The sequence below is a fragment of the Megalops cyprinoides genome, chromosome 3 (assembly GCF_013368585.1).
Source record: "Megalops cyprinoides isolate fMegCyp1 chromosome 3, fMegCyp1.pri, whole genome shotgun sequence".
NCBI classification, from domain to species: domain Eukaryota; kingdom Metazoa; phylum Chordata; class Actinopteri; order Elopiformes; family Megalopidae; genus Megalops; species Megalops cyprinoides.
In genome coordinates, this window is record NC_050585.1 from 2,151,144 (window position 1) to 2,166,154 (window position 15,011).

A 15,011-nucleotide genomic window follows, 5' to 3' on the forward strand; every position below is an offset into this window, starting at 1 on the left:
GAGGAGCTGGTAGTCAGGGCCTCTCCACTGTAGGGACATTTCTCTGATGGATCCCTGGTCTTCATATGCGTACTTGCAAGTAAATTCAACTCTGGACCCAGGAGTGGACAGCAGTAGCACAGCTGTACTTGCAGCTGGAAAGATTAACAGACGTGTATTTAAGTCTACTGTATTGAAATTATTTTAGTGAAATTATACTTTATCTACTGTACCTCAGTACTCTAGTAATACGTAAAAGTATATTTTCGTTTATTTTACTATTTTTACTGATAATTGTGATATTACATTACATTTTATATATTTAATAGGTCATGTCTGTTAATTTCATATGTGTTAGGTACCTGTATATACTCTGAGTGGCAGCTCATTATAATTGCTACTTTACTGCTTTTTTTTTGTTTGTACACATTAAGAAATGCCTCTTTACCCTGAGCTATACAGTGCAGAGCAACTTATATGGATGGTGTCAGTAACTTTGTCAGTAAATTGGCTGGCAGAAACAACTGGTAATTCAAATAGCAACCACTTGTTAGATTTGCTGGAATGATCCAGCTGATAGCCTGAATTACTAAGAACAATCACTATTAACGATTTACTGGGCTATTAGTTATTAAAAGGGAAAATATGAGAAAGCACTATGAAAATAACAATAGCTTGTGTGAATCCAGCAATATATCATTCTTACTTACAAGGCCTTGGTTTCAGAAATTGAGTCTTAGTAGTTTCTTTGGAAATAAAATCTAAAACTAGTGTCTGTCAAGATATAATGCTTTGTGCCTTGTGACGATTTAGGTCATAAATTTATCTGGAAATACCAATTTATGATTACCTTACATAAAGCACCACATACAAACCACATGAGTCCAATGAAATAGGATTCCAAAAGTGGCAATGCATCTAACATTCATGATAATACTATATTATGTGAGCATTGGATCAAGTGTTTTTCAAGTCTCTAATGACATTTATGACAGATTGAATGGTTGATATAAATGTTTCTAGGACAAATATAGTACTGTTAATATGAGAGCATTCATACTAATCCAATGCCATTGCATAATATTAATTAGCCAGTTCAAGAGAAGATACTTACCTCTTAAGACAAAGGAACACAGCAGTAACCTCAAAATGAATAAAATTTCCATTTTCAGTTGCAGTTCCCTGTCATAAAAGGAAAAGCACAAGTTTGACTATTATTTCACATTTCAGTTTTCATGCCATTAACATAAGCACATTACAGAAAGCCTTCCAGTACTCTTCTGATCATGATGGATGCACATCTAATCCTTCAGCTAGAGAGTCATGAAGCTGTTCAGTCTGTACACATCACTTTTGTGTTCCAGAACTTGTTCACACATGAATATCAGCTTGTATTGTTGTGTGCTATATCTATGGTGACTTTCACAGGAAGGTGCCTACAATTCAGGTTTAGACAAGAGTTCGTGGTGTGTATACCCAGCGTTAGCACAAAAAAATATAAAACAGAAAGCATCCTCATGTTACACTTCTTGGTCTTATGTTGAGAGATGGGCAAGACTGCCCAGGATTGCCAACAGTGGTATTATCAGCATCAGAGCTGTAAGTCTTTGGCCTCCTAGGACAATTCAGTATTACATGGATGATGTTTTGATTCTTTGAATGATGATGATAATAATAATAATAATAATAATAATAATACATATGACATCAGCCACATATGAGAAGACATGAAGTTTTACTTTGTTTCTGTTATACTGCTTGGTGGATTTTTGGACTTTGTGTTTTCCCCTCATGTACAGGGAGGTGTTTTCCATAAAACAAATGATTGACTTGAATTTTAGAAGCTCAACATAAAGGGGTGATGATGTGGGGAAAAGGTAATAGCATTTCCACATTAAGTCATAATGATATGAATGTCCCCCTGAGTGAAGGACTTCTAACATTTTACCTTGTGCTGGCTGTGTGCTGTCCACACTTGCAGCTTGGATCACAAGTACATTTCACTTTCGCTAAATAGACTGCCCTCCTGCCTGTGTTTTCTGGTGGATGTGTGGATATTGAGGTATTGAAATGCAATGTATTGAGGTGAAATGTCTTTACTGAGCACTACTAGTCCTAGTATTCAGGAAAAGTCATTGTGCCTAACTTTTCTTTCGATTGAACACAAAAGGTTCTGCAAAAAAGAGGTTGATTAAGCTTAAGATGGCCCAGGGTGTCTGAAAACTGTTTGTTGTTTTGTTTACCCATTTTTATTGGCACTCTTTTCTAATTGTGATGAAATTGACTGGTATTTAGTTCTGTCGGAGTATCTGTAAATATTGAAGTGAGAACCATTTTTATTATTTTACATTATGTATTCATAGAAGCTCCAACACTGTGAGAACCAGTTAAAAAATATTATCTTCAGACAAATACTGTCTGTACCATATGTGACCACTAGATAACACAAGGATTCTCTGATTTTGTAAGAACTTTCATCTTGCTAAAAACAAATCTTATGTTTTCATATTTATATTCATTTTTATATGATGCCAGGCATTGCTATAAAACGGCAAAGACAAATATGTTGGTGTATGAAGTGGAAAGTAATTAAGTCATCTAGAATGAAAATATTCAAATTATGTTTCAAAACAAGTTCAACTTACAATAGAACTTTAATTCAAATGAACATAGTTTGGTGCTGAGGCTGAACAATTAATCATAAAATGACTATGAAAACAAAGCACTCACAAGTCACAACAATTGCTGACTTTTTTCTCAGTTCTCATGGAATGTCTGCAATATGCACAATGCGACATTTCAATCTAAGCCTTTGACAGTAAATATCCAGACATAGGTGTAGCTAACTCAAGTAAGGAACAAACACATGATCCCAGTTCCGATATCAATCACAATTCACTTCAGGTAGGTAATCAACATTTAAGTCCTTTTCTGCATAATGCAGAAACCTAAGTCCAAAAGAATAATACAAAGTTCAGAGGAAGCTTTTCTTCCAGAAAATAAATCTGTGCCAGAGGTACAAAGAATTTAAAAATGATCCTTGTGACGCCCAGTGACCTCATGTGTGGTTGGTAGTCCAACTAAATACCTTCCTTGGGTTTCAAAAGCATTAACATTCAATTTGATATTGATCTCACACTCACACAAATAGATATGCATGTCAAATGAGAAATGATAAAAGGCAACAAATGTAAGTTATAAAGAGTGGCTCAAGACAGTAAATCTCTTTAATATGGGCCAAAGGAGAGTCACAGGAGATTTGAATTTTTTTTAACATTTTTTAAGGGATTAATTACACAGACTACAGAAAGTACTTCAGAATGAAATCAGCCAGCACAATAAGAGGACATGGAGGTAGAAATTACAGTAAATTTCATACTGAAACAAGCAAGAATATTTTTTACTCAGTTACGAATGCATGGAATAGTTTACCAGTATTCATAATGGAAACATAGACCCCTTATGATAAAGATCAAGAGGATGATCAAGACCAGGCTTGACACAGTGCTAGATGCAATCTAGACTGCAGGCAGAATGACAAATTTAACTCAGCTGCGTGGCCTGTTCTCATCCTTTAAATTCAGTAATTTAAATGTTCTTATGATAATTGCCCCATGAGGTGCTGAGCTTTATTCCAACCTCCAATGCTCTCACCCACCACTGTGCCCTCTATTTGAATGTAGGCTGGCCTTCCTTTGCTCTGTGTAGACTAATTCATTGTAATTTATACGGCCATACTGAGGTAGCTCCCAATTTACCTTTGTACCTTCCTTGTTGGGCAGACGAAAACTATTGCTTATGTTCAGAAAAATATTTCTGACTGTGCCCAAGACAGTACAGATTTGAGAAAAACCACACTAATGGACAATACATAGCTCACTTTAGAGTGCTGTGGTAATGTGGTAGTGAAATGAGTTTTGATGTTTCTTTATTGCATCTACTGCAGAGGAGATCCCTGTTGCGCTTGACAACCTTTCTCCGCAGGACAGATATTGATTTAGGAAATTTGATTTGTCATGAGACCTGACTTTCATCATATGATCTGCTGATCTTCTCACATCTTGAAATCATATAAACACATCTGAGTATTACTGTTATTGTTTTATGAATTCTCTTTCACTTCCACATTTCTATACATATCATCCAGGCCTACAAGGTTTTAACTGAAGTTATTTAGATGAAGTGCCTTGCACCAGACTACATTAGATCATGTATGAAATTGGGTGTTGATCACCACACAAAACTCTACAGATTAGCCATGGGCAGCCTTCAAAATGGGATGATATTCCTGACAATGTGTTTTCAGGTTACCTGCCTACATGGATCTCTGCTTGTATTTGAAATATGTAAGGTGTTAAACGTGCGTAAAAATATGTCTATGAAAAGCCATTGTACAATGGCGTATTAGGGCCATCGTATGAAAAAACAAATACTGACCTGGAAGAGGAGGGGGGGTAATATTCCAAGAATAATCTCAGAATTTTTGAGATTTAAGTCGTAAATTTGCCAGAAAAAAAACTTGGATGTTCTCTGACATTGTGAAGTCGCAAATCTTCGAGGAAAAAACTCACAAATTTACGAGAAAAAAAAAACTTGGATATACTCTGATATTATAAAGCCGCAAATTTGCATGGAAAAACTCACAAATTTATGAGAAAAAAAATTGAAGAAACAAAACAGTTTGTTTTTCTGTCAAGGTGTGGTTTCTCCTTAGAAACACCTGCATGTTGGCAACATGCCCATTTTCAGTGCCATTGTCCGCACGCATCCTCTCCGGACACCCACCCAAACGCTTAATGCATTGGATGTAGTAGTCTGCCACAACCTTGGGATCGCTGTTTGTAAAACGAAACGGCTGAAACCATCAATACATCCATTAATCCCTATACCGTATGGTTTTAATTTGTCATATAAGTCCATGTGCCAAAGAGCATTGTGTACAAAGGTGTTGTACTGCCGGCGCCTAAGATGCTGTGCTCTCCGAAGGTTCACACCTTGGGGATCGATTAATTTAATTATTTGGCATATGGTGTCTTGCTGGACCACATAACCCATCTGAACTGCCCGTTGATGTAGCCACCGATAGCCCTGCATCTGTCCAGTCCGTTGCAGCTCCTGGTGAACAAATGCTGCCACTTCATCTAAATTGGTACGTTTTTTTCTCCTAAAAAAGCCCAATTTCTTGCAGTGTCTTTTCAAAGTCCGGATGCTGAGGATGATATTATGAATCTGGGCTAAGGTAACAAAATAAATTCTTCCAAGTTCTTCCATGGCAAGCATGACACTGAGCAACGTCTCTCCAAATGTTAGTGAGGCGATGTGATTCCTTGACTTTACAGTTTTTCAAGTTTTTTCTCAAAAATTTGCGACTTTATAATGTTAGAGAACATCCGAGTTTTTTTCTCGTAAATTTGTGAGTTTTTTTCTCGAAAATTTGTGACTTTACAATGTCAGAGAATATCTGATTTTCTTTTCTTGTAAATTTGTGAGTTTTTTTCTCGAAGATTTGCGATTTTACAATGTCAGAGAATATCCGAGTTTTTTTCTGGCAAATTTACTACTTTAATCTCAAAAATTCTGAGATTATTCTCGGAATATTGCCCCCCCTCCTCTTCCGGGTCAGTATTTTTTTTTTCATACAATGGCCTTAATACGCCGTCGTACCATTGGGCTTACATTGAAATGGATATAGTCTGTTATTTTTGGATTTATATCAAAGAAATTTTTAAGGCATGGGTGGCCTGCGGGAGGCGCGAGCACCACCCTCACTACGTTTAACTTTAAAAGATCTCCTAGTATTGAACTACGCCACTTCCCTGATGAAGGGAGGGAAGAACCCTGATGTTAGGCAATTGGCCCCGCACAAGCTATTCTACTGAAAGAATACAGGTGGCTGCTGATATACAAACTCATACAAGGCTTTATTGATTGTGCAATTTAAAACATGACATACAACACAAGATCAAGAGATCAAATATCTTCTCCTCATATGTATAGCACACAGTGGCTAACAAGCAAAAAGAATGCTCTACTTGTAAAGCCTGTGGACATCCTGATGGTGATTGCAGAACCAAAGCAGGACTGAAGGAAGGTCAAGATCCAAAACAAAAAATAAGCAGGTCTCAGTCGTTTGGTTGAGAATTATATGGAGGGGATCCTTAATCACCTTGTGGCTGCCATCGACCTGCTGCCCGGCTTGCCCCCCCCTCGGGGCGCCTGCTTTCCTTAGCACCACCGGAGACAGAGGCCATGAATAAATACATCCGGGAGTCTCTCGCGGCCTTCTTCGTGGGGAAGAAGGACGGCTCCCTCCATCCCTGCATAGATTATCGGGGCCTCAACGCCATCACTTTAAAGAACCACTACTCCCTGCCTCTTCGGTCGTCCGCCTTTGAGTTGCTACAGGGCGCCACCATCTTCACGAGACTCGATCTCCGAACGACGTCCTCTGAGACATGCTCAGTCAGTTCGTGTTTGTTTATTTGGACGACATCCTGATCTTTTCTCGCTCCCTGCCTGAGCACGTACAGCATGTCCGCCGCGTCCTACAGCGTCTGCTCGAGAACCACCTGTACATGAAAGCGGAGAAGTGTGCCTTCCATCAGAGCACCACTTCCTTCCTGGGCTTCGTCATTATGGCAGGTAGTATCCATATGGACCAGCAGAAGGTTCGCGCAGTTGAGGAGTGGCCTCGCCCCACCTCCCGCAGGGAGCTGCAGTGATTCCTTGGATTTGCTAATTTCTACCGTCGCTTCATTCGCAACTACGGTACGGTAGCGGCTCCCCTCACCACCCTGACATCTATCAACAGAGTGTTCACCTGGTCTCCGGCTGCCGAGGAGGCGTTCTGCGACCTGAGGGCTCGTTTCACCTTGGCGCCTGTCCTGACCCAGCCCGACCCTGCTCGTCAGTACGTGTTGAAGGTGGACGCTTCGGACGTGGGAGTGGGGGCTGTCCTGTCCCAGCGTTTGTCCGCCGACAACAAGCTCCACCCCTGCGCCTACTTCTCCCACCGCCTTACGCCCACCGAGCGTAACTACGACATCGGCGACCGGGAGCTACTGGCCATCAAACTGGCGCTCGAGGAGTGGAGGCACTGGCTGGAAGGGGCGAGTGCTCCGTTCTTGGTATGGACAGACTACAAGAACCTCGAGTACGTCAGATCAGCGAAACACCTGAATCCCCGACAAGCCCGCTGGTCTCTGTTTTTCTCCCATTTCGACTTCACCCTGTCATACCGTCCGGGCTCAAAAAACGGTAAGCCTGACGACCTCTCACGCCAGCATGCCCCGGCCGAAGACTCCCAGGAATCCAGCACCGTCCTGCCAGCATGATGCGTTGTTGCAGCAGCGCTGTGGGACGTCGAGACCGCCGTCCGCACCGCCCTCCAGAATGAACCAGGTCCCAGCTCTTGTCCCCCTAACCGCCTCTTTGTTCCCCAGTCCATTCGTTCCCAGGTCCTGCAGTAGGGGCATTCGTCTAGGCTCGCCGGCCACCCTGGAGCCCGGCGCACAGCGGCGTTCATTGGCCGGCGGTTTTGGTGGCCCACCGTGACAGTGGACATCCGGAGCTTCACCGCCGCCTGCTCGGTCTGCGCCCAGAACAAAACCTCCACCCGACCTCCCACCGGTTTGCTGCAACCCCTGCCTGTTCCCAGACGGCCCTGGTCCCACATCGCCCTGGACTTCGTTACTGGCCTGCCTCCATCCGACGGTAACACCGCTATCCTCACAATCGTGGACCGGTTTTCCAAAGCCGTGCACTTCATTACTTCACTTCACCCTTACCCAAACTGCCCTCCGCCAGGGAGACCGCTCAGCTACTCATTAGCCAGGTGTTCCGGCTGCATGGTCTACTCTCCGATGTGGTGTCTGACCGTGGGCCCCAATTCACCGCTAACTTTTGGAGAGCTTTTTGCAGGTTACTGGGCGCCACTGTCAGTCTGTCCTCCGGCTTTCACCCCCAGTCCAACGGCCAGACCGAGCGAGCTAACCAACAGCTGGAAACGGTGCTATGATGCCTGACGTCTCGGGAGCCGTCGGCATGGAGTCAGCACCTCCCCTGGGTCGAATACGCCGTCAACTCCCTCCCCTCTGCTTCCACGGGGCTATCGCCCTTCCAGTGCAGTGTGGGCTACCAACCTCCCCTATTCCTGGTCCAGGAGGAGGTGGGGGTCCCCTCGGCGACGGCGTTTGTCCAGCGCTGCCGTCGCACCTGGAGACGCGCACGCACCACACTGCTCCGCTCCTCGGCTCAGGCAAAGCGGTTTGCTGACCGCCACTGCTCCCAAGCACCCCGCTATCGCCAGGGTCAGCGAGTGTGGCTCTCCACCCGGGACCTTTCCCTCAAGGTGGACTCCCGCAAGCTGGCTCCCCGCTTCGTCGGTCCCTTCCCCATCGCTAAAGCTCCCGCTCTCTCTTCGCAGTGTTCACCCCACTTTCCACGTCTCCAAGATCAAGCCCGTCATCCGCAGCCCTCTCTGCCCTGCTCCCCGGGCTCCTCCGCCGCCCCGCCTGATCGACGGAGCGGAAGCTCACACCGTGCGCCGCCTGCTGAAAGTTCGGCGTCGGGGGCGCGGTCTACAATACCTAGTGGACTTTGCCTTCCACTTATGAGTGCCGTTAGGAGTAGAACACAAGAAAACACAAGAATTTAAGAAAGAAAAAATATTTAAAAAAAGGTCAGAGAGTGTAAGAAGAAAATAAATAAAGGATATATACATTAAATGTGCAAAAAAAGTATCATTGCAGTGTAGAATGTGCAATGTTGATGCAATGTCAGTTCCATTCCATTGCACAGTTGGTTGCAGTGTGGGTGTGTATGTGTGAATGTATGCATGGGCTAGGCCGGGGAGGCCTAGCTGACACTACCACTGTTTGCAAATAGGATGAAATTTTCCAAGGCAGCTAGTGATATATTGACAGATACAGTGGTTTCTATTTCAATAATCTACTTACCACTAATCAATACACACTATGCATGACAAATATCTGGTGTAAGTGGGGGAGGAATAAAAACAAAACTATGATAGTATTTCATGGATTTATCATGGTACAGTACTGACAAACAGTACATGACATGCATTTAGCTGATGCTGTCATCCACAGCAACTTCCAGGACAATAGAACATACGTGTATCTGTTCAAGTTAAATGAGCAAAAGCGTCAGACCAGGCTAACAACACTCTCAGTAAGTGTGAGCATATCACCATTCAAGCACTACCACAAGTTAATTTGTGCAGTCTGACTAGGCAGTGGTGCCAAGTATACTGTTATACATCAGACACCAGAACACAGAATCCAAAATACATCACAATACTACATGTAAAATAAACATCAAATACTAGAGGTGGCAGAGGGTGGGGATTGAGGTGGAACTGAGATGCAATCTGAAGGGATGGGTCTTCAGTCTGTGTCAGAAGATAGGCAGTGATTCCACTGTTCTAACTGGTGGGGAGTTCATTCCATCACGGACTAGTACAGACATTTTATCTACCCATCAGGATGGGACAGTCAGTTGCTTCATAGTTGCAGACCATAGTGATCTTGATAGGACACAGTGTTTGAAGACCCATTGTAGGTGTGAGGGAGCTGTCCTATTCACTGTCCTGTATGCCAGCACCAAGGTTTTGAACTTGATGCAAGGGATAACTGGAAGCCAATGGTGTGAGGTGAGGAGGGGAGTATCTTGACTTCATTTAGGGAGATTGTAGACACGACCGCAGCTGCATTCTGGATTAGTTGTAGGGGTTTGATAGCACAGGCAGGAAGACAAAAGATAGAGTAGTCCAGTGGTCCAGGCATGAGAGGACCAGGGCTTGAATCAGGAGCTGCATTGAATACATAGTGAGGTAGAGGTGGATCCTTCAGATGTTGTACAAAAAGAATCTGCACACCTGACTCACCGATGCAACCTGAAAGGAGAAGACCAGTTTACTATCAAGTATTACACCAAAGCTTTTCACAGTGGCATTGGTGAAAAGACTTTTAGAGTCCAGTCTAAGGGAGAATGCTTGGTTATCAAGCATTACCCCCAAGGTTTATGACAGTTGCAGTGTTATTGGTGAAAAAGTTTGTAGAGACTAGGCTGAGGGAGAGGGCCTGGGTGGGATGAAAAGCATCTCAGTCATAGCCAGGTTAAGCTTTAGGCCATCATCCACCATGAAATGTATTTCAGGCAAGCTGAGATGTGTGCAGAAACATGTGTCAGATGGTGGAAAAGACAGGAGTGGACAAGAGTGTCATGTCATCAGCATAGAAGTGGTACAGAAAGCCACAGGAGGAGATGACAGAGCTGAGAGATCACAGGTAAAGAGTGAAAAGGAGAGGGCTGAGTACAGAGCCTTGAGGGACACCCATAGACAGGCTGTGGGATGTAGACAACCCACCATTCCAGGACACCTTGAAAGAGCATGCAGATAGGTAGGCTACAGAAAGGTCCAGAAGAATCAAGACTGAGGAGTGGGAGGAAGCTCTGGCTGATTGCAGAACCTCAGTAATGGAGACTAGGGCAGTTTCTGTGAAACGACTAACTCTGACTAGAAAGGGTCAAGACGGTTGTTATGGGTCAGAATGGAGGATAGCTGTTTAGCCACAGCTCGTTCAAAAGTTTTACACAGACAGGGGGGAGAGAGAGAGCGGTCCATTGTTTTGGACAGCAGATAGGTCCAGAGTACCTTTTTTTCAGCAGGGGTGTGATTTGGGCCTCTTTAAAGGCTGCAGGCACACAACCACGAGGAGAGTGACAAATTCATCAGACCGGTGATGAATGGAAGAAGACAGGGAATGAGGGTCTGCAGGAGAGGTGAGGGAATAGGATCCAGGGCACAGGTAGTAGGTTGATGTCATGTAAGGAGATGAGCGACATCAGCATCTGAAAGGGGGGAGAATTTAGAAACAGGAGGGCTGACAGGTGGGAGGGAGGAAAAAGAGGAAGAGGCGAGAGATGAGGGCTGTGGAGACTTCAGATACAAACAATTTTAGCTGCCACATATGTGAGCACAGATTTGGAAAAGGATGGCATACAGGGGAAAATGTGGTATACCAATTGCCTGGGCTATGCATAAACAGAATTGCACTGGGCCAACATTAAGTGACTGCTAATATCCAATCTGCCCCAAGGCACAGGAAGCACTATTAGATATTGCAAAGGAATTAGAAGCACATGGACTCTTGTGTAAAACATTATCAGAAATGAACTATTTTTTTATGCTTAGTGAAGAAACCAGAGGGATTGTTCAGCCTAGCTATCATTTGCCACAAGGATTTGTCATTGGTGGACCTTATTCCATTTGAAGGATACATTCTGCAGTATTTGTATGACCTGTTTATAGCCACAGAAACAGAGGCAGCTCATTTGGGTGCATTGTATAGTGTTCCAAAAGCCCCTGGAGAGGAGAGGTTTTAAAGTGAGTCTGAAGAAAGCACAACTAAAAGAGAGAAGTAATGTGTTTAGAACAACTTGAGGAGAAAAACATCTCACATTAGAAAGGGAAAGAGCAATACCCAAAATGCTGCAGGCCACAAACGAATGGGGGCCAAGGAAGGTAATGGGTCTGTTAATTGCTGTTGGACATTCATGCCAAGGTTTTCGGAGATAGCGCCTGCACAAGGTTTTGAAAGGAGGGAAGGATGCCCTTGAGGGACTCCATCGGACAGATGAATGTGAAGAGGCAAACAATACCATGTGGGGCTGTTGCAAGAACATGGTGACAAATCTAGACCAGCCAAGTATTTTTCTATAGCCATGTCTTCTGTAGTGCAGGGATTTAATAAATGTGTGTGAGCCTTATATCAAGCTATGGGGGGCTACTTTGCTGTTGTAGCAAGTGCACACAATCAGACACACAATCAAACATCCATCCTCCACTTTCCTTTTTCGTTAGGAAAGGGAGCCTTATCAATGCCATTTGAAAACTGCCATGGAACTCTCAATAATATGCAACATGGCTGGGTGTGTCTGCATGCATTAGTGCACTTCTACATGATTCTCTTTGTAGCCAGGTTGCAAAATTATCACAAAGACATCCTTAGGATGTGATGGGCAGTGGATTCACAAGGGAAAACTGTACAGAAAGGTCAGCTCCCAGGAAAAGAATCAGCCCAGGTGGCAGAGTTAGTGGCTCTAACCAAGACTGTGAAGGCATCAAAGGGACTCAAAGTTTCTATTAACACAGACAGTCATTGTGCCATTTGCATAGTACATGACTACATACACATTTGGGAAATGAGAGGTTATGGCCTCTGGGGAAGTTGAGATAAATTATTGGATCTAGCTAAGGAGCAATTGGCAGCGTCCCGAGAGCTAAAGTAAGCAGCAGTCATAAAAACTGAAACACAGTGGAAGATAGATTCCCCAAAGCAACAAGGTAATAGGCATAGATAAAGCCACTAAAGCTGTAGCATCAGAAGAGTATGAGAAAGTGGAGTTAGCAGAAGTGACTACTGATGGGGTGGTAGAAAATGGACATTTATGCTAAGAGATGGAGAAATTAGAGGAGATGCAGAAGTGCAAAAGTGCAGGGAGTCAACCTGTTAAAAGTGAAGTCTAGCGGACTGCGACAGGGGAAGCAACAGTACTGCCTGCACAGAGTAGAAAGGAGCTGATGTTCATGTATCATGGAGCATGTCAGGTAAGGACATACTGAATCTGGTGTCCTGAACCTGATGGTGACCAGCAAATGGGCAGGGATGCTGTAGAGTTAGCTCCTGATTTTTGTACCCTCTTCCAGTGGAAGAAGAAGCATCCCTCCTCAACAGGAAATGGTCCAAACTTATAGACACCTTGTTGCTAATTGCCTAGTGCATTTTCTCTGAAGTACATAAGCTTATACAGATAGAGAGGAGAAACAGGAGGGAATCTATACAACAAGGAACAGAATAATCCCCCATATCTCTTGCCCACTCTGACCCACATGTGTAGTAAGCCCAAAACCAGTAGTAGGATCTGGTTACACCTGCCAAATTAAGTTATCTGTTAGTCACTGTTGCTAGTCAAAGTTTCCTTCTGCAATTTTGGTAACAAGCTATCTAGTTAAATAATTCACTAGCCAGGTAGCTAATTTTGCTGACTATCTGGCTGCTGCAGCTAGCTAGCTGATATTATGAGCATGTAATGTTAACATTAGGATAATACACTCACCTCAACATGCTTCTCAAAATTCGATGGTTAATTTAAATTAGGCTGTGGTTAGGGTGGCTGTAGCACAATTAGACACCAAGAATTGCTAAGTCAGTCTCAGGTGTTATGAATAATTCTCACTGCAAAAACCCAGTCTGTGCCCCCATTAACAGATGATTATACCGATTTAAGTTGGAAGCATAGAGAGTTGGAGAAGTGTTACAGGTAAGGAGTAACTCAACTAACTGCACTGTCTCACATTATCAATGAAACGTTAGACAGTGGACTACCCCATTACACTACTATCAAATGAATAAATAAGATTATTATGCAATCAGCATATAAGCCATATCAGTGGAGTGAGTGGCCCTACTAAGATGAACAAGAGAGCACTGCAGTAATTACGTGGACACTGAGAGCTCCTATCAGAGAATCACTGCATTTCAATATTGTGCAAGTCTTACCACTTATCAGTCCTGCTTGTGCAAGTTATTAATATAGCCTGCACTAACAAACGGATATGATCAGATGATAGATATTGTAGTACTCTTAAAAGGTTAATTGTATGTAAGTTTCACCAGCCAAAATTGCCATACAAAGTCAAGCTTTTCTTGATCTGACACCAAAAGGACGGTGCCTCTTGTTAAGCAATTATCCAATCACACCTCCCAATCATCTTTTGTGACTAACTGTTTTGTTTTGTGACTAATTTTCAAGATTAAAATTATCTACTAAGTTTATAATTAGTCAGGTGACTGTGCTGATTATTTAAAAACTACTGACATTTGAATGCCCCCTACAGCACCTGGAGGATAATAATTGAAATACAGGTCTTGGAGGTCACATGGTTGAGAAAGGCCAAGGGCTCTACCCATGCCTGAAGAGAATAATCCCTCAGCCACCCACAAGTAGTACAGAAGAATCTTACCCAATGATGTGCCTCAGCGTCATAGGTTCTATTCACTCCATCTGGCACAAGCTACTCTATGCACATGTATACTGACATTCGGCACTCAGATATCTCACTTCTGTGCAAGGGCACATCCCAAACAGAGCTCCAGGAAATCAAACAATTATTGACAACCAGGCCTGCAGTTGTGGGCAGGGGACGGGGTCCACGTTCATGGTTTATCTGGTGACGGCCAACTTCAGAATCTTATCAATCACCCAGTGCATGCTAACATGGATGTTTTGTTCATTATCAGACAAAAGAAGACGATTCAGAAAATAAGAGTGGGCAGCTCTGGTGCGGAAGGTTCTTCTTGAGAAAAACTTTTGCCAACATCCATCCATCATTATATCCATCATTATATATGCTTGTATTACACAAGTAATGACCAAAATATCAAATTTTAAAATGACAGGTGCATGTATTGATATATCCCATACATTTACCTTCGTATACAATATATCACACACAATGGCAATGAGTAATCATTGGGCAGTCCAGGATCACTTGTGCTGTTTGTAGTTGCAATATTCAGTATTTAAACAGCAGTGAAAGTATTATGTGGGTCATGTAATATCTGTGCAAATCATCACATAACTACATTGCAGGAATCTCAAGGTCACAGTTGTTCCTTCTCTAGCAATAGGAGGATGAGGGCATGAGGCTAAAAGCTTGCTTCAAAACTTATGTAATGTATTACCCAATTGGTCTTGAGTGTGTCTCCATATGCACATATGTCAAAAATAAACTGCATCAATTAATTTTGAAAACCTATATTGCATGAATTCCTGCCTTTTCTTGTTCACCGAGGTTCCTGGGAAGTTTTTTCTTCCCTCAGTATCACTGATGGTAGTGTCTGTCCCCTGCAGTTTCTAAGTCTAATTTCAGCAGTGTAACAAGGTAATGAGAGAAAGAAGCCTGGGCAGACAGAGGCTATCAATATTGCAGCTTAATCCCCTGGAGT